Consider the following 21,736-nt stretch of genomic DNA (forward strand, 5'->3'; position numbering starts at 1 on the left):
TTTTATAAAACCTCCTTGCTTTTGCAGTTTTCCTGTTAGGAGGGGCGTTCGGGGGGGGGGGGGGGGAGTTTTCAAGGGTTTTTTTGGGTATACCAATATGGTGGCTGCTGGGGGAAACCAGCTTCAATTTTTTGACATCATGCCATGTCCTGTCTTATTATACCTTCTTGTTTTAGATGCTGACAATTGTAAAATGTGTGCTGCCATTGCACATAGCCAGCACATATATCTCCATTCCTACATGTATTTTAGAAATGGTTCTCTGTCAGCAGATCTTTTTCTAAAATACTACAAGAATTTTACACATTCCGACCTGGATATTCTAATTTCTATGTTTCTAAATTCTAAAAACCTGTCTTCACATGAATTATTCAATATCCAAAAATGAACAAACCAAAAAACATTTCTGTGCATACACCTCACATGGGTATCTTTAGATTGAAAATCGGGTTCTTTTATGCATGCTAGATAGTACAAACATGCCCTTGCAACTATATCCTTTAAGATTAAAAAGAGATGTACAGAACATTATGAACTTTCTTAATTGAGAATTTACTGATGTAATAATTTATAAACAAAAATGATATTCCTTTTGCATGTCTTGCACAAATAATGTAACATATTTGCATTCACTGTTTTTTTTTTTTTGTTTGTAAGCATTTATACTGTCACATATGGTAATGACATGCTATTGCTATCTGGAAGGCATTCAACTATACACTGCTGATTTCATTATTGTGCACAGAGGCAAAAACCTGGGACTTAAGCAATGATTACAATCTTCTGCTCAGTGAAGAAAGGCCTGGCAATACAGATTTATATATTCAAAAGATTGATGATAATCTTATTAGCCTTGAGTTTTCAATCTTTTTTGAGAGTTTGTATTAAAAAAGCTAGTAGGTGGTGGCTAAATTTACATTTTTAAGCTTTAGTATATAAACCAGGTTTCCTTATGCTATAAATACAGGAATATATATACTATGAAAATGTAGACCAAGTGATCAATTTCTGTCATTCTTCCATCCAAGCACACACATTTGTGTGTATGATATATTTGTTGAAGAGAATTTTCAGCACAATGTCTGCCAAAGAACTTGAAACGTCTAATCTAGTCATTTCAAATTATCCATATAGTCAGCAGCACTATGGGGAGTAATTCTATAACATAGGTACTAATATTTACTCACTGATTACATATATAAATGTTTAGAATAATGGCATTTTTGCACATACGTGCATACATACACATGTAACTGCCAAGATTCTGCTTAAGTGCTATTTTGTAAATACGGACTAAGGGCCCTTATACTAAGAGGTGGTAAAGCCCACCGTGGGCTTACCGCGTGCCAATCTGGAGCTACTGCTGGCCCAGCACTGGTGCTGGCAGTAGTGCCACTCCCAGAGTGCAGCATTTCTGGCACTAGTGGAAATATTCAAAAAATATTTCCACAAGGGGTTACCCGGTGGTAGTAGGGCAGCGCCAAGTGTTACCCAGTTACCACCAGGTTAGCGCTGAAGCCCTTACTACCAGCGTTCCAGAAATATAGAAAATCTCAAGAAGAGGAACACAGGGAGGAATACCGGATGAAACTGAAAGCAGCCAAGAGAGAGCTACGTCTGGCGAAGGCGCAAGCGGAAGAACAAATGGCTAGAAATGTAAGGAGGGGCGACAAAAATTTCTTCAGGTATATTAGTGAAAGAAGAATGACTAAAAAGGGAATTGTGAGACTAAAAGATACAGCGAACCGCTATGTAGATAATGATGAAGAAAAAGCCAATTTGCTAAATAGATACTTTTGTTCGGTTTTCACTGAAGAAAATCCTGGAGAAGGACCGCGAGGGACTAGCAAAAGTACACCTTAGAATGGAATGGATATAGCACCGTTCATGGAAGAGAGTGTGTATCAACAACTTGGAAAGCTAAAGGTGGACAAAGCCATGGGACTGGACGAGATCCACCCCAGAATATTGAGGGAGCTCAGAGAGGTTCTGGCGGGTCCTCTTAAAGATTTGTTTAATAAATCCTTGGAGACGGGAGAGGTTCCGAGGGACTGGAGAACGACGGAGGTGGTCCCTCTTCACAAAAGTGGTGATAGGGAAGAAGCTGGAAACTACAGGCCGGTAAGCCTCACTTCGGTTATTGGAAAAGTAATGGAAGCCATGCTGAAGGAAAGGATAGTGAATTTCCTAGAAGACAATAAGTTGCAAGATCCGAGACAACATGGTTTTACCAGAGGGAAATCGTGCCAAACGAATCTCATTGAATTCTTTGATTGGGTAACTGGAGAATTGAATCATCGACGTGCTATAGACGTAATCTACTTAGATTTTAGCAAAGCTTTTGACACGGTTCCCCACAGGAGGCTCTTAAATAAACTTGATGGGCTGAAGATAGGTCCCAAAGTGGTGAACTGGATTAGGAACTGGTTGACGGACAGACAACAGAGGGTGGTGGTAAATGGAGTTCACTCAGAGGAGGGAAAGGTGAGTAGTGGAGTGCCTCAGGGATCGGTGCTGGGGCCGATTCTGCTCAATATATTTGTGAGTGACATTGCCGAAGGGTTAGAAGGTAAAGTTTGCCTATTTGCGGATGATACTAAGATTTGCAACAGAGTGGACACCCGGGAGGGAGTGGAAAGCATGAAAAGGGATCTGAGGAAACTAGAAGAATGGTCTAAGGTTTGGCAATTAAAATTCAATGCGAAGAAATGCAAAGTGATGCATTTAGGGAGTAGAAACCCATGAGAAACTTATGTGTTAGGCGGGGAGAGTCTGATAGGTACTGAGGGGGAGAGGGATCTTGGGGTGATAGTATCCGAGGATCTGAAGGCGACGAAACAGTGTGACAAGGCGGTGGCCGTAGCGAGAAGGTTGCAAGGCTGTATAGAGAGAGGTGTGATCAGCAGAAGAAAGGAAGTGTTGATGCCCCTGTACAAGTCGTTGGTGAGGCCCCACCTGGAGTATTGTGTTCAGTTTTGGAGGCCGTACCTTGCGAAGGATGTTAAAAAAAATGGAAGCGGTGCAAAGAAAAGCTACGAGAATGGTATGGGATTTGCGTTCCAAGACGTATGAGCAAAGACTTGCTGACCTGAACATGTATACCCTGGAGGAAAGGAGGAACAGGGGTGATATGATACAGACGTTCAAATACTTGAAAGGTATTAATCCGCAAAAAAATCTTTTCCGGAGATGGGAAGGCGGTAGAACGAGAGGACATGAAATGAGATTGAAGGGGGGCAGACTCAAAAAAGATGTCAGGAAGTATTTTTTCACGGAGAGGGTGGTGGATGCTTGGAATGCCCTCCCGCGGGAGGTGGTGGAAATGAAAACGGTAACGGAATTCAAACATGCGTGGGATATGCATAAAGGAATCCTGTGCAGTAGGAATGGATCCTCAGAAGCTTAGCCGAAATTGGGTGGCGGAGCAGGTGGGGGAAGAGAGGTTGGTGGTTGGGAGGCGAGGATAGTGGAGGGCATGTGAGACAGGTTATCAGAATATTCATAATGAATATGCATGAGATAGATTTGCATACAGTGGAGACAGTACAAGCACCCTAACCACCCTAACCACTAGGTTGTGTATTTAGACTTTCAAAAGACATTTGGCAAAGTAATTCATGAAAAACTCCTGAAGAAATTAGAAAGTCATGAGATAAGAAGTAATGTCCTATTGTGAATTAAAAACTGGTTAAAAGATATAAAACAGAGAGTAGGGTAAAATGGTCAGTATTATCAATAGAGAACGGTAGATAGTGAGGATCCTCAGGGGTCTGTGCTGGGACCGTTACTTTTCAACATATTGATAAATAATCTACAGATGGGAATAACTGTTGAGATAATTAAATTTGCTGATGACACAAAGTTATTCAAAGTTGTTAAATTGCAAGACGATTGTGGAAAATTGCAAGAGGACCTTACAAGACTGGGAGACTGGGCATCCAAATAGCAGATGACTTTTAATGTGAGCAAGTGCAAAGTGATCCATGTGGGAAAGAGGAACCCAAACCATAGTTACATGATGCAAGATTCCACATTAGGAGTCATCACTCAGGAAAAGGATCTAGGTGTCATCGTTGATTATACATTGAAACCCTCTGCTCAGTGTGCAGAGGCGGCTAAGAAAGTAAATAGAATGTTAGGAATTATTGGGAAAGGAATGGAAAACAAAACAGAGAATGTTATAATGCCTTTGTATCGCTCCATGATGCGACCGCATCTCAAATATTGTGCGCAGTTCTGGTCACCACATCTCAAAAAAGATATAGTGGAATTAGAAAAGAGACAGAGAAAGGCGACAAAAATGATAAATGGAATGGGACAACCTCCCTATGAGGAAAGACTGAAGCGGCTAGGGCTCTTCAGCTTGGAGAAAAGATGGCTGAGGCGAGATATCATAGAGGTTTATAAAATACTGAGTGGAACAGGTAGATATAAATCACTTGTTTACTTTTTCCAAAAATACTAGGACTAGAGGGCACGCAAAGAAGCTACTAAGTAGTAAATTTAAAACAAATTGGAGAAAATATTTCTTCACTCAACAAGTAATTAAATTCTGGAATCCGTTGCCAGAGAATATGGTAAAAGCAGTTAGCTTAGCAGGGTTTTTAAAAAGTTTGGATAATTTCCTAAAAGAAAAGTCTGTAAGCCATAATTAAGATAGATTTAGGAAAATCCACTGCATATTTTAGGATAAGCAGCATAAAATCTGTTTTGCTATTCTGGGATCTTGCCGTGTACCTGTGAACTGCATTGACCACTGTTGGAAACAAGATACTGGGCTTGATGGACCTTCGGTCTGTCCTAGTATGGCAATGCTTATGTTCTTAATAAAAAGGGAGAGAGAATTCCAGCATAATGAAGCTTGTTTACTCTTTCCAAAAAAATACTAGGACTAAGGGACACACAATGAAGCTACTAAGTAGAATATTTAAAACAAACCAGAGAAAATATTTATTCACTAACCCCAGGATTATATATATGGTGTCTTAATTTCCACGTGGAAATCAAAGTGTATTTTATTACAGTGCACGTAACTTACTTGGTTAACTAGTTAATTAGATGGTAAGGATGAAAGCTAGAGAAGTGAAGTAACGTGTTTCAAGCTGTGGCTTTTTGAAACAAGGTACTATATATTTTGTTGTTCTTCCTATAGATCCAAACATCCAAGAATTCCAGTCCTTGATTATGAAAATGTGAAATGAATTTCAAATTAGGTTGCAGGGAGTTCAACCATTGCATGAGTGCTGCAAGAGTTTGAGCTGAACCATTCCAGATAAAAAAAAAATATCTTCTAAGTACCATTTCCATAGAGATATAGTTTTGAAATCATCTGATCCATAAATGTATGTTTCTTCAAATTTGGCTAAATATAAGGTGGCTATGGAGGGTGCTAGAGTGGCTAGCACATTACTTCACTTTTCTAGCTTTCATCCTTACCATCTGAAAGCTAGTTTACCTATCAGTCAATTTTTACGTCTTAAGAGCATTTGTTCTAATGAGAATGATTTTGAGGACCAAGCATCCCGAATGACAGGACGGTTTTTGGAAAGAGGGTATCCTCTGAGAGTCATCAGAAAGGCTTATCTGAGAGCCAAATTTCCACAACGTGAGTTACTTCTACATTACAAACAGCACACAGAAGAGGACAGGCTTGTAGCAGTGCTACCATACTCCCCTATTAGTTCTAAAATTAACAACGCTATCTACACCCATTGGAGGATTTTACAGGTCCATGAATGCTTTGACGATCATCCTATCTGTGCATTCTGACACAGTAGAACCGTAGGAGAATTATTATCCTACGTCTCCACTGGGCTATTTCAAATGAGGGGAATGCCAATGGTGCTCCACTACTATAGAAGGGCTTGAATGGAAACACCCTCTAACCCCACGGTGCATCACTTCTCATACTTTCTCCAATTGCCTAACTAGAAATGTAGTGAATATAATTATGTGTCCTTGACAATTATTGTACATAGGGCTACCCAGTCACCCTATTAAAGTGTGACTCACTGAACATAAATCCAGAATTAAAAACAATATTTTGACAGCTCCATTAGTACAACATTGACTCGAGTTGAATCATCAATTAAGCGACATCAGATGGAGAGTACTAGATAGTGTCCAGTTAGGGTGGGAGGGCGGGAATGTTGAACAATTGCTTAATGTTAAAGAACAGTGTTGGATTTTTTCACTGAAAACTCTTCATCCTACGGGGTTAAACTCCAAACTACACTGGTGGCCCTTAATCTGATTGGTCTGCCAAGTTGCAGCAAGACAACCTATCAGAGCAAGTCTAGTAATAGTCAGCTAATTTATACTTAAAAGTGAGTGCTCTACAAAAATGCCGCGGCCATCTTTCCTGAAGGAGAGAAAGTTACTGCAGTTACATATGTAAGTTGTTATTTGTAAGAGAGACTGATATAAGCACAAGTGTTGATGTTTTACTTCAGATGTTGAACTTTCAGCAGTTATTTTGGCTGTTTTTTCTTAGCGAACTTCTTCTCTGATGAAGATACGAAACTTGGCCATGTTGGCGGAGGTTATCTCTACAAGCAAGTTTGCTGCTAGTTTAGTAATGCTATGTGATTGCATCTAATCACTACTGAGATCACAAGGGTTATGTTGAAGAGACTTTAAGTAAAGGGTTTAAAATTTTAAAATCATATAAAAATATAAAATATTCAACTATGAGAAGTGGTCATACTTTATATAAAAAAAATAACCGTGGATGAATGACGAACTGCACATCGCTGCCTAATGATTAGTTCAACAAGCAGCATTGATGCATCAAATTCTGATAATCCCGGTATATAATAATCACAAACACGAAGAAGACACTATTGTAAACTAACAGCTTTATACCTGCTCTGCTGGTCTATGTTAGGACAATATTAATGTTTTTGGGATGGATTGCTAGCTGATAAAGGTCTCATAGAAATATATCGGCATCTCTAACGTTTAGTACTACTACTTAGCATTTCTATAGCGCTACCAGGGTTACACAGCGCTGTACAAGGTTAAACATGGGGAAGGACAGTCCCTGCTCAAGAGAGCTTACAATCTAAAGGTAACAAACTATGTAGTCAGTGTAGGTATCATGAATGGGGAAGGTGGTTAGGCACCAAAAGCAAGGGAGAAGAGATGAGCTTTGAGTAAGGACTTGAAGATGGGCAGGGAGGGTGCATGGCGTATGGGCTCGGGAAGTCTGTTCCAGGCATAAGGTGATGCGAGGCAGAAGGGGCGGAGTCTGGAGTTAGCGGTGGTAGAGAAGGATATAGATAGGAGTGATTTGTCCTGAGAGCGGAGGTTACGGGTGGGAACATAGGGGGAGAGGAGGGTAGAGAGGTAATGGGGGGCTGCAGATTGAGTGCACTTGAAGGTCAATAGGAGAAGCTTGAACTGTATACGGTAGCGGATCGGGAGCCAGTGAAGCGACTTGAGGAGAGGGGTGATATGAGAGTATCGGTTCACGCGTTAGATAAGACGTGCGGCGGAATTTTGGACAGATTGAAGGGGGGATAGGTGGCTAAGCGGTTTAGTGCATGTTTATTTTTAGTGCATGCTAAAAACACTAGTGCGCCTTTGTGTAAGGACTTCTTTATGTTTAAAAATATCTCATATGCCTATTTATATCCAGTTTGAGTATTCTAACACAAATAGTTTTGTCCATTCTTATTACATTTTATTGAATGTGTGACTTTATTGTGAAATAATGGCCAGTTCATATAACCCCTTTAAAAGGAACCAGTGAAATGTGTGTAGGCCTGAGCAGTATGCTTTCATTCTTTTCTATATACTTCAGCTCTTTGACTTTGTAGTTAGAATGATAATCATTTATATTTTATCTTCCTCTGTGACCAGCTCTTGAGAGGTACCTTGTCCATTGTTTTCACATCCCTTCAAAAGAACCTTTCCAATTGAAGTGAATAAACCAAGTTGCAGGAGCCAGGAAAAGTTGATGAAATTTTTATAAATTGCCACACCTAAACAACAGACAAGATGAGATCAACAAACAAGTCTCTTTCACTAGCTAACTATCATGCCTATAACAACAAAACATTTAACACCAGATACTGAGCCTGCAGCAGTCATGAGCATAGGAAATAAGTTCTGTTTAAGAAAATATAGACGTGCATGATAGTTCTTTTTTCCATTGATAAAATTAGTTTATTTGAATTATTCTTTAACCGGACCACACATGATTATGAAGCCTTATATCCACAGTTCCTTATTAGAGCTGCAGCAGTGATTAGCATTTTGAGACAAACAAGGTGTACTTAGTTAGTGGGACATGACCCTGCTGTCATTAAATTATATCCATGATTAATGATCTTCAGTAGCACAGAGCTAAAAGTTATAGGTTATAAACTAGATAGGAAAAAATGTATCAAGAAGAAATGAATCACAGCTGGGGCTCTACATTTATTTTAGATTGGCGCAAACTCTTTTTTTAAAGTAAAAGAAACCCACAGTTGGGTAAAAGTAGCGTTTCAGGTTTTAAAGAATAATAGAAATAAGAGGAATGTTCAAAGAGCACATCTTTTATTCTTAGAGGTAAATTACCATATTTCTCTTCCCTTTTTCGTTGAAAGTTCTGCCATTGCTGCCTTCAAAGTTCAATTTAACACTAAAAGTCTGGAACCCCCAATTTGTCTAATATTGATGAAGCCAAACATGCCAACTTAGATACGGAAGAACAAAAACCCTTCCAGTAATTCGAACTAACAGAAACACAGCAAAGGTGACTGGGGAAAAAAACTAGACATTAACCTCTGGATTCTATATAGCGCGCCTAGAGATCTGCACCAAAATTCTGGCGTATTCTGTAACAATACTTGTAAGTTAACAAGCTGAGTACTGATAACAGCACTTAACAAGCAATAATGCGCACTAATTGGCACTGATATGAATTTACATGCACAACTTTTACTAAGCATATTCTATAACGAAGTGCACCAAACTTCTAACACATGCAGGCAAAAAGGGGCGTGGTTATGGGAGGAGAAATGGGCATATGAACCAGCAATTCCTTGCGGCGGTTTTGCTTGTTTTATTGGCTCCAGTTTCCCTTTTTGGAGGAGCCAGTTTCCACAGTAAAGATGCAGCCGCAGCAGTGCTTTACAGCACAGCAGGATGGCAGCGAAGCTACACCAGTGTGCAGTCTGTCAGCAGTGGGGAGTCACGGTGAACTGTGCTTGTAAATATTGCACTGTGGTGGAAATTTCAGCCGATGCTGGTCCCTCTTAGACAGCTTCTGCTTCTCCAGCAGCCGCACCTCAGGTAGATGCAGGGGTCAGTAAGACTATAGCACCAAATCCTGTTTTGACAGGAACCACTGCCATTTTACCCTCTCAGCATGGGGCAGTGGAGCAGCTGGATTCCTTACTGCTCCTCTCGTCGGAGCAGTCTGGAGTAGCTCTGCCTGGTTTTTCAGTAGTGCCAGAGGGAAGTTTCCCTCTGGAATTTGTCCTTCAAATGTATAAGGCATTTGCTTTGCACAAGTCATGGCCTCCTCCAGCACCTTCGGGAGGGTGCTTGGAAACAGGTGGTCATTGCAAAGCATCCTCGGGTGTCCTGGGATTTGGAGGAAGATCTGGATTCTAAGCCATATCGAGAGATGCTCCCTCTAGACAAGGTAGATTATTTAGAGGAAGAGCAGGTTTCTGAGGACTCCGGCCCAGTAGACACAGGTGTTGAAACCTTCATCTCGGGAGAGGATTCTTCAGTAGTTAGGATCTTTCACAAGGAGGACTTGCAGGAGCTTATTTCTCTGGTGGCCGCTACTTTACATTTTGAAGAGGAGGAATCTACGGCAGTGGAAGGCTGTAAGGTAGATATTCTGGTGAAGGGCATTCAGAAACCAGGTAGACCCTTCCCAATGCACCAGAACATCAGGGATATCATTCAAGTTTAGTGGGATGTCCCAGATTCCCCTTTTCATCTCACTAGGTATATGGTCCATCTCTATCCAGTCCCTGATTCAGACAAGTCTCTTCTCAAACCTCCTTTGGTGGATGCAGTGGTCTCAGAAATAACTAAGAGGAATACTGTGACTGTGGATGGGGGCACAGCTCTTAAAAACATTCAAGATCACCATATGGAGGCTCTGTTAAAAAGTAGTTTTGATGTCTCCGTGTTGGCGGTGCAGCAGCTATCTGCGGTTCTTTGGTACCTTGAGTGTGTTTCCACTGGTCTGAGAGAGTCTTGGATAGGGCTTCAGGTGATATGGCTTTAATATATGCCGAAGTGGCTAAGATTGAGATGGGTGCTGCCTTTTTGGTGGATGCCTTGCATGATGTGTTGAGAGCCTTTTCCAAGTCGTGGCTTTAGGTGTGGCAGTTAGATGCTCTCTTTAGCTGTGGGGCTGGTTCGCAGATGCAGCATCTAAATCTAAATTGAGTAAGTTTCTATTTCAGGGGTCCCTTTTGTTTGGAGATTAATTGGATGTTAATACACAGTTTAGGGGGTATGAAGGTGCCCCGTCTTCCGGAGGACCAGTCTATGGTGTCGGGTCAAGGCATGCCTTTGGGACGAAATCGGGGTAGAGATTTTCATAGGTATAGAGCGAATAGAGGAGTTCCTATGCAGAGGTCCTGTTTCTTTCAGAGAAATCAGTCCTTTCAAGGAGCCTGTAGAGGAGGCAGGGATGTTGGAGCTTCCTTCACCTCAGCAGGCTGTCCTGCACAATGAAAGTTTCCGGATCCAGCCTCTGATTCCTGTGGGAGCTCACTTAACACAGTTTTATTGGCAGTGGGCCCAGATTACCTCATATCAGTGGGTGCTAGAGGTTATTCACGATGGGTATGCCTTACAGTTTAAGCGGCATCTTCCAAATGCCTTTCTGGAGTCTCTCTGTCAGTCTCGCCTCAAGGCGGGTGCAGTCAAGGATACTCTCCAAAGGCTTATCAATCTACAGGCTATTTGTCCAGTTCCCTTCTCAGAGATCAGACAGCGTCGTTATTCCATTTACTTTGTTGTCCCAAAGAAAGAAGGATCTTTCCGACCAATTCCGGATCTAAGGCTGTCCATCGGGCCCTCAAGGTCACCAGTTTTCGTATGGAGACCTTTCGCTCGGTCATAGTGGCAGTCCAGTCCAGGGAGTTTTTGACTGCCCTGGACTTAATGGAGGCCTATCTGTATACTCTGATTTGGCCCATGCATCAGCGGTTTCTTCGCTTTGCGGTTCTGGGCAAGCACTATCAGTTTCAGACTCTGTCTTTTGGACTCACTACGGCCCCACACACATTCACAAAAGTTATGGTACTGGTAGCAGTGGCTCTCAGGAAATACAGTCTATTTCATCCTTACCTGGACCATTGGCTGATTAAGGCAAAGTCGTATCAGGTCACAGTTCAAGTGGTTCAGTTTCTTCAGTCCCTCAGTTGGGTGGTCAACTCTTTCAAGAGTCGTCTAGTTCCATCTCAGTCCCTTGACTATCTGGGGTGTCCTTCAATACATTGCAAGGTTGAATGTTTCTTCCTCAGATCAGGATTCACAATTTGCAGGTTCAGACTGAAGCATTTCTGCATAAGTCGGTGCCATGTGTAAGGGATTATTTTTAAAGTGTTGGGATCAAAGACAGTGATTATAGAAGCAGTGCCTTGGGCCAAGGCACATATGAGATCTCTACAGAAGTCCCTGCAGTCCAGGTGGTCACCGAAGAATGATTCTTTGCTGGTGAAGTTGCCACTGCAAGCTCAGGAGCACGGCAGCCTCCACTGATGGCTTCAGACATCCAATTTGTCCAAGTGGATGCCTCTGGATCCACCGTGATGAATTGTAGTCTCAACAGATGCCAGCCTCAGTGGCTGGGAAGCTCACTGTCAAGGAAGGTATGTACAGGGGCTTTGATCTCAGGTCAGAGACAACCTGTTTGATCAACCTATTGGAAACCAGAGCAATTCATTTGGTGCTGGAAGCATTTCACCCACTGCTAGCAGGTGAGTCGGTATGCATCCTTTCAGACAACGCCACAGCAATGACTTATGTCAATCATCAGGGGGGAATGAGGAGTCACTGGTTAGAAATGGAAGTGGCACAGCTCATGAGTTGGGCGGAAGTTTATCTGGCCGCCCTCTCAGCGTCTCATGTAGTGGGAATGGCGAACATTCAGGCAGACTTTCTCAGTTACAACATTTTAAGCCTGGAAGAATGGGCACTCAGTGCAACAGCGTTTCAAGGAGTCATGGATCACTGGGGGCTTCTGTTCATGGATCTCTTGGCCTCAAATCTCAATGCAAAAGTGCCACAGTACTTCAGTAGAAGAAGAGATCCCAAAGCAGAAGGGGTAGATGCTTTTCTCCTTTCTTGGCCGTCAGGACTTCTGTATGCATTTCCTCTCCATGGCCTCTGCTAGGGTGCCTAATTCAAAAGATCAAGGTGCACAGGGGTCTGATGATCTTAGTGGCATCAGATTGGCCTTGCAGGCCTTGGTATGCCTATTTTCATGCGCCTTGTCATCGGCCCACTGCTCAGAATGCCAGGATATCCAGGTCTCCTAGTCCAGGGGCTGGTGGTTCATCCAGATTCGGCTTGATTTTGTCTTACGGCTTGGCTCTTGAGCAGGCTTGGTTGACAAAGAGAGGTTACTCCGCCAATGTGATTGTCACAATGCTTAGGTTGCATCGTTGTTCAGCTTTGCTGAATTGCATCAGGACTTGGCAGGTTTTTTGAGGCATGGTGTTTGGATCAGGCGATTTCTCCGTTTTGCACTTCGGTAGTGGAGATCTTGGATTTTTTTACAACTAGTTTTTGATAAGGACCTGGTGCTAACTTCATTTAAAGTCCACATTGCAGCTCTGTCTTGTTTTTGGGGCCGTGCTCAAGGAAAAACATTGTCCATTCATCCAGATATATCTTGGTTCCTTCACTGAGCGAGTCTCGTTCGTCCTCCTTCTAGGGCCATCTTTTCGACTTGGGATCTTAATCTGGTTCTCTTCGTTCTTACTGGGTCTCCCTTTGAGCCCTTGGCATCCTGCTGTTTGAAAAATTTGACGCTCAAGACTATGTTTTTGGTAGCCATTCTCTTGGCTAGGAGAGTGTCGGAGTTGCAAGCGCTGTCTTGTCAGTCTCTGTTTTTGGATCTTTCTAAGGAACGGGTAGTTTTACGCCCCGTCTGTTCCTTTCTCCCTAAAATATTGTCACGGTTTCATTTGTCCCAATTGGTAGTTTTACCTGTATTAGGTTTTTCCTCTGGTTCGGAGGATCAGCGCCATTTGCAGACTCTAGACATCAGTACTTAAGCACCATTTAAAGACTACAGAGGAATTTAGATGAACAGATCATCTGTTCCTCCTGATTGGAGGCTCCCTTAAGGGATTAGCAATGTCTAAACCCACTATTTCTAAGTGGCTTAAAGAGATGATTGCTTCAGCTTACCTTCTTTCCAGGGGCGTAGCCAGCCTTCCGTGGGGGAGGGCACATTTTAGCCCTCCCCCCGGCGCCCCCCCCCCCCCCACCGCCGACATTGCCGCCCCCCCCCCTCCCGCCGCGAACCCGCCGCCGCTGCAGCCTACCTTTACTTTTGCTGGCGGGGGATCCCACTCCCCGCCAGCCGACGTCTTCTTCTCAGTCGCTTCCTGCTCTTCAATTTGTTTGCTGACGCAGGACGTCAGACTCAGAGAATAGAACTGTTCTCTGAGTCTGACGTCCTGCATGTACAATTACGTGCAGGACGTCAGCAAAAAAATTGAAGAGCAGGAAGGACTGAGAAGACGTCGGCTGGCGGGGAGTGGATCCCCCGCCCCGGCCCCCTCAGGCCCCACGTAGCTACGCCACTGCTTCTTTCTGGGAAACCTATACCAGAAGGAGTGAAAGCCCATTCTATGAGATGGCAGGCTGCATCTTGGGTGAAGTGCTTCTCGGTGTCTTCTTTGGATATTTGTAAAGCCGCAACATGGTCTTCCTTGCATTCATTTCTAAACATTACAGACTGGATGTTCAGTATTGTCAGAAGGCAGTTTTGGTGTGCATGTTCTTATGTCGGGTTTGCTAGGGTCCCTCCATAAAGATACTGCTTTGTTATTTCCCATCAGTCACATTCTGGGCCAGTCCAGAGGGATGCTAAGGAAGCAGATATTAGCTCTTACCTGTTAATTTGCTTTCCCTCTGGACCTGCCAAGATCTCTCCCTGGAAATGTTTGAAATTATTTCAAGTTATGCAGTTCAGTTCATCAATTTTTCGGTTGGAGCTGCTTTGTAAGTTCGCAGTTTCTTTTCTTAAAAACAAAACAAATTAACAGCAAAGTAAGCAAATTGTGCAGCAATTGTTCTATTGAATTTGCGACAAGCACATTATGCAAGAGGCACATACTTGTTCATTGTAATGTGAGGACGGCTGATCAAGTTTCCCAGTTGCACAGAACATGTTTCTTTCATTTTCTTCTTCTGCTTTGTTAAGATAATACTGGATCTATCTGTAGCTGGCCAGGGCTCTTATTAGCTCTCTCTAAAGTCAAAGTTCTCAGTCTCCACCTGCTGGAAGTCGTGAACAACCCATCAGTCACATTCTAGGCCGGTCCAGAAGGACTAAAGGAAAGCAAATTAGCAGGTAAGAACCCTCACTTCAAAAATCCCTTTTTGACAGCTGTGTTAGAAATGGACTTAGCGCATGGGAAAGACCCACATACATACACACTAAGCCCATTTACTAGCTCAGCATAGTAAAAGTGCCCCATATATGCTTCCATTTGTATCCCTCCAAATTCATTAGCCCATTAGGATCAAGTACTTCAGCAAGCAAAGAAGCTGTTAGATCTGACCAGATCTACCCAGTACAAGGCTTCCTTTCGTGTGATTTAGCACACGACCCTCATTAAAGTAAATAAGTCAAAATCAAAAATGGTCAGACCAAATAACTAGATGGAATACAGGAGATCTATAATATTAAGTTGTATTTCTCCAATATTTCACAGCAAGACTAAATCAAGCCTCTGACCTTTTTAAAGCGTTGACTCACTGCCCCACTGAGAGAAACTGAATGCCGATAATGAAGTTTAAAATTCTGAAGCCTTAGCCTCAGTCCAAATGACTAAATAGACTTTTACCTGACACATCTGTATCAGCAGTACAAGTAGAAGGGAAAACAGACTATTAAAATCTCCAATCCTGCCAGTCACCCAGTTTCAATAAAAGACATTCCATATTTTTATCTGTGGAATAGAAACCTGGGAAGTAATAAATAACCACAGGCAAAACCAATCTCCCTTTCTCCTTACCTTCAAAGTACACAAGAAAGGTAGGATACCTTGAGGACATGCCTCTACCAGTGTCACCTACCATTGAGATTTTACCAAAATTCAATAACCCTAAAGAGATCCATTTCTGACGTAAAATAATATTATAAATAATAGCTAGTTCAGAATGAATCACTCAGCATTTACCAAATAAAATTTTAATAAAGGACAATTAACCTCTTTCATGAACTGGCCACTAAAGAATCTGCAAAGGCCTATAAACATTTGGGGAATTCTTGGAACCCTAATCTCTATTTCTTCCATCCCAAATCATACTGAGTTGCTGGATTCAGGTAATTAAGTTTTATAAAGTTATATGAAGTTCATTAAGTTCATAACAAGTTTGGGTTCCTAGTCCACCGTCTTAACAACTTCATAAGCTCAGCAACCATCTTAAGAAGTTTCTCTAACAGTATCTAAAAGCTGTGCATGAAAGCAGTACACAAAGAAGGGGAGGGGTGGCCTCCAGAACAGCATGGAATTACATATAGCATTGATGATGTCAGCAGCATCCTATTACTCATCTGTCTTATCACGTACAAAGGAGCATGACAATTTGGGTAATACCCATCCAGCTTAAAATGCTGAAACTAACACTGAAAGAAAGATATCATAAATGCAAGTGGAATGGAAAAGGCCAGAAATCATCAAACATATAAATGGCAAGAGGCGTACTCACTCGCAAATGCGCAGTAGAGACCCTCTCTGTCCCGCCCCCACATCAATACGTGATGACGGGGGCGTGACAGAGAGGAAACCTGCGCACCTGCGAGTGAGGGGATTGCCATCGCCAATGCTCCCCCTCCAGGGTTGCCGCTACCGCTCCCCCCACCCACCCGGAGTAGCCACCACCACCCACCCTCCACCCGGCCCGGGTATCTGGCTTCACTATTCAAACCGCCGGAACGCAGCACACAGCTCATCTGAGCTGCCGTTGGCCCTTCCTTACCTGCCTGTGTCCCGCCCTCGCCGATGTTACGTCACACGAGGGTGGAACACACGCAGAGAAGAAGGAAGGCCGACGGCAGCTCAGATGAGCTGTGTGCTGCGTTCCGGCGGTTTGAATAGTGAAGCCAGGTACCCCGCCCAGGTGGAGGGGTGGCGGAGGGGACTCCGGGGGGGCAGTGGCGGCGACCCCATGGGGGAGGGGCGGCGGTGACCTATCCGGGGGGGCTTTCATACCCCCCCTTCCTTTACTAGCCCGTTTTTACGGGCTCAACGGCTAGTATAATATAAGAAGGTAATAGAGATCTGTTCACCAGAATAGAGGTCTGTGGTACAAACAAAATAGCAGCACTTGACCAGGTAATATGGAGAAGTATGGCTAGGAACATGAACCCTACAAATGTGGGAAACACACATATAAATGTTTCGTACTTTAATTTAAATAAATACAACTGACCTGCATTATATGGACCATTTATTCAATTTAAAACCACAGTAGTACAAAATAAATTTGATTTGAGCCCTACCCCTAATTTGATTTCTACCCCTGTCCTCCTTTGCATTTGTCATACATGCTTTATCTATACTAGTGTTTCCCAACCTGTCCTGGTGACCCCCCTCCAGGCAATCAATTTTGGGGGATATTCACAGTGAATATCCATAAGCTACATTTTCATATACTGGCCCTCCAATGCATTCAAATTATCTCACGCATATTTATTTTAATTACCCTGAAACTGAGGCTTGCAAGCCTTCTTCTAAACATAAAAATTTGGTGGCTTCTTGATAGCTCCTTTCTGTCTCTCTATACTTTCTAAGGGATAAGGCAGTTGGGCCTGAATTTTAATTATTACAATATAAGTCATAAATATAAGGGGTCTTTTAAAAAAGATTGCTGCATGTTATCTGCAGCTGAGCCCATAGGAATAAAATGGGTCCTGTGGCAGATAACTTGCACTAACCTAAGGCCCCATAGCTACTTCCATTCAAATTCTTAAATTTCACTACAGTGTATGAGCAGTGCCCAGACTAGAAGCATCAAAACAGAATACTGAATATACTTTCCAACCTTTGAACAAACAACATTGTTTATATCCAATTCATTTTTTCTCCCTAATACAGCGTATGAAATACTAGACTGATTACAACTTAATGTGCACTTAAGTGCTTATGTGCATTCTTCTAATTGTAATTGCACAAATTACCAGATGTTAAAAAATAAGGCAGTGTGCCATTTGAGGTATACTTTGATCCCGATAGATGGAAAACAAAAGCTGTAATTCCATACAGACAAAAGGGGGGGGAGGGTTAAGAGCACATACAAAAATCAAAGGAAAAGTAAGAAATGAATTTAAAACTTTCAGTAACAGATATTTACTATTAAATAGTTCTAAATCAGTGATTTAGCTTACATCATAGCCTAATCTAATATTATATTATTAAAAAAAAGAATCATTTTAAAGAAATAACTACCTGATAATATATAACATTTTTCAAATCTCATTTTTATCCTACTTACATTTTCTTAAATTAAGGTGTTAATAACTAGGGGGCCCCTTTTACTAAGCTGCAGTAAGCCATACACGCAGTATCTCTTCTGAACCATGGCAACATTCATTTCAGGAGGAAGCCTAAAATTGCAGACAGCTATGGAACAGGGCTTATATAAGCTTTCCTACTGGCCAAGGAACTGGGAGAAGAGCTCTTGTTAAAATAATTAAGAAAGGTTGTTGAGGAATAAATACAGAGAAAGAAATGTGGCCAAATCTCTGAACCAAGAGTTTGGAACCTTTGCATGTCATACTTAAAGGATACAGTGGAATCACTAGCTCATCTATGAAAGAAAAGTCAACAAAGAAGGCTTTCTGGTTTGGAGAATCAGAGATGACCATCCCAAAGTGGAAAAGGGTCCAGTATGCAGAAGCGGCACTGGAACATCTGAATATCCAATATCCCTTTCTCAGTGCAATAGTCAAGTTGACCCCAATGTAGGCAGGCACTCATTCCTAGAAAGTCAAGCTGAGGGGGGAGTATGTGAGGGAGTTCAACCAGGAGGGCATGGTCCAACCAGGGAAGATAAAAACCCAGAGTTGGGTATAGTCAGAGAGACCCAGAGGGAAAAGGAGGGAGCCTCTAGAATGAACCTCAAGACTTCTAAGATCTGCTAAGTAAGAGTTTTGATTCCCAACTGCTGCAATTTAGATCAGGCTTCCTTCCATGATTAGAGGAGACTACTATGGAAGAGTTTAATACTCTATAGCCTGCAAGACAGAACAAGCCTCTCTTATGTATCAATTACATTTCCTTATGTTGCAATCTACAGTGGGGAAATAAGTATTTGATCCCTTGCTGCGTTTTGTAAGTTTGCCCACTGACAAAGACATGAGCAGCCCATAATTGAAGGGTAGGTTATTGGTAACAGTGAGAGATAGCACATCACAAATTAAATCCGGAAAATCACATTGTGGAAAGTATATGAATTTATTTGCATTCTGCAGAGGGAAATAAGTATTTGATCCCCCACCAACCAGTAAGAGATCTGGCCCCTACAGACCAGGTAGATGCTCCAAATCACTCTTACCTGCATGACAGACAGCTGTCGGCAATGGTCACCTGTATGAAAGACACCTGTCCACAGACTCAGTGAATCAGTCAGACTCTAACCTCTACAAAATGGCCAAGAGCAAGGAGCTGTCTAAGGATGTCAGGGACAAGATCATACACCTGCACAAGGCTGGAATGGGCTACAAACCATCAGTAAGACGCTGGGCGAGAAGGAGACAACTGTTGGTGCCATAGTAAGAAAATGGAAGAAGTACAAAATGACTGTCAATCGACAAAGATCTGGGGCTCCACGCAAAATCTCACGTCGTGGGGTATCCTTGATCATGAGGAAGGTTAGAAATCAGCCTACAACTACAAGGGGGGAACTTGTCAATGATCTCAAGGCAGCTGGGACCACTGTCACCACGAAAACCATTGGTAACACTTACGACATAACGGATTGCAATCCTGCAGTGCCCGCAAGGTCCCCCTGCTCCGGAAGGCACATGTGACGGCCCGTCTGAAGTTTGCCAGTGAACACCTGGATGATGCCGAGAGTGATTGGGAGAAGGTGCTGTGGTCAGATGAGACAAAAATTGAGCTCTTTGGCATGAACTCAACTCGCCGTGTTTGGAGGAAGAGAAATGCTGCCTATGACCCAAAGAACACCATCCCCACTGTCAAGCATGGAGGTGGAAATGTTATGTTTTGGGGGTGTTTCTCTGCTAAGGGCACAGGACTACTTCACCGCATCAATGGGAGAATGGATGGGGCCATGTACCGTACAATTCTGAGTGACAACCTCCTTCCCTCCGCCAGGGCCTTAAAAATGGGTCGTGGCTGGGTCTTCCAGCACGACAATGACCCAAAACATACAGCCAAGGCAACAAAGGAGTGGCTCAGGAAGAAGCACATTAGGGTCATGGAGTGGCCTAGCCAGTCACCAGACCTTAATCCCATTGAAAACTTATGGAGGGAGCTGAAGATGCGAGTTGCCAAGCGACAGCCCAGAACTCTTAATGATTTAGAGATGATCTGCAAAGAGGAGTGGACCAAAATTCCTCCTGACATGTGTGCAAACCTCATCATCAACTACAGAAGACGTCTGACCGCTGTGCTTGCCAACAAGGGTTTTGCCACCAAGTATTAGTCTTGTTTGCCAGAGGGATTAAATACTTATTTCCCTCTGCAGAATGCAAATAAATTCATATACTTTCCACAATGTGATTTTCCGGATTTAATTTGTGATGTGCTATCTCTCACTGTTACCAATAACCTACCCTTCAATTATGGGCTGCTCATGTCTTTGTCAGTGGGCAAACTTACAAAATCAGCAAGGGATCAAATACTTATTTCCCCCACTGTATCTAATACAGCTTTTGTTGCATTTAATCTGTGATCTGCCCAATTATTTGAAGGCCTAGAGCTTGAGCACTAACAGTACTGCAGGAGCAAAGTTACCATAGATACTTTATCAACAGGCTTTGCACTACCAGGAACTGGCCCAAAAGGAATCATCTACCCATACACTTACGCAGGGCTCTATTTGCCTCCCTGAAGTTTCCACTCAAAATATGTTTACTCCTTTCTAAAGTTGGACTAAGTATTGATGGTTCTCCTTTGGTTGTACAGATCCTATTATATCTTTTGGACAACATTTATGAAAATTAGTTTCTTTTCCTTTGATTGGAAACTACTGTTCAATATTTCATTGGCAAGCTAAGTGAAAGAAGTCACAGAATTGGAGAAAGGCCTCAAAGACAGCCAATGTGAAAGCCTCTCAACACTTTTTAAAAGACACCATTGCTTTCTCCACAAGATCCTACAGCCACCCAAGGATTCCATGTGTGCCCCTCCCTTCCTTTAAAGATTACCTCATCTTTAAATCTACTCTCACATAGGGAAGGCAATAATGAAAGCCTTTTTTTCAAGACAACAGCATTTTAGCCAAGAAAAATTGGGTTCTGGTTGTTCCTGAACTTTTCTGTATTTAAAAGTTTATATAATCAAAACTACACACATTGGGCTAGATTCCATATGTGGTGCCTTAAAAATCAGCACTGAAAAAAATACACCTAGGCATATTCTATAAACTACACAAAGTTAGTCGCGGTTTATAGAATACGCCTAGCGCCCATCTGCACAACTAAATTTAGTTGTGGGCATTTACGCCAAGTAAAACTTGGCGTAAATGCCTACATCTAAGTTAACATGAACTACTAAAACCAAGACTGAATAGGCTGAAATATAAATAAGGCTACCAGCATTTAAATATATGTTTTTTTTTTTTTCTTACTTATATTACAGAGTGCCCTCAGCAAAAAAAAAGAAAACCAATGTTTAAGGCAATATATTTTCAATATAATGCTATAAATATTATAAATGTTTTAAATGTGCTCAGACCATACCGTTTACACCCATTATATCCCCAAGAGGAATATGTGGTGGTCACAATGGAACCATCATTGCACATACGATGTTCCGCCTCCTAATTTGTGTATGTACATACAGCTGAGCCCAAGTAGATCTTTATCACCAGTGTATGCATATATCTATAATAAATATGTATAGGTCATAAACTACTCACATTAAATACTGTTAGGCTTGAGCTCAAACCTCCGCCCTTACATTATGGTGCATTCCATATTACCATCCGATACATAGATAATAGAACATACAATACAACATTTGTTTAATACAACATTTGTTTGAACCTAAAGGAGGTATATGTTAATTCATGACACACTGATCTCACTTCCCCCACATATCTTACATAAACCAACCCACAATGCGATATACACATATATTCACACAGTTATTTCACTTCCCTTGGGGTATATTGTGCTCGTGCTTCATTAAAATCACATATCATTCATCCATTCCAATCTTACCATCACAATAACTGTATGGTCTGAGCACATTTAAAACACTTTATAATATTTATAGCATTTTAAAGTGCATATATAAAAAAAGATAAATTATTTTGAACCCAAGTTTATTATAGTGAGTTT

Source organism: Microcaecilia unicolor, chromosome 7 (assembly GCF_901765095.1).
Source record: "Microcaecilia unicolor chromosome 7, aMicUni1.1, whole genome shotgun sequence".
NCBI lineage: Eukaryota > Metazoa > Chordata > Amphibia > Gymnophiona > Siphonopidae > Microcaecilia > Microcaecilia unicolor.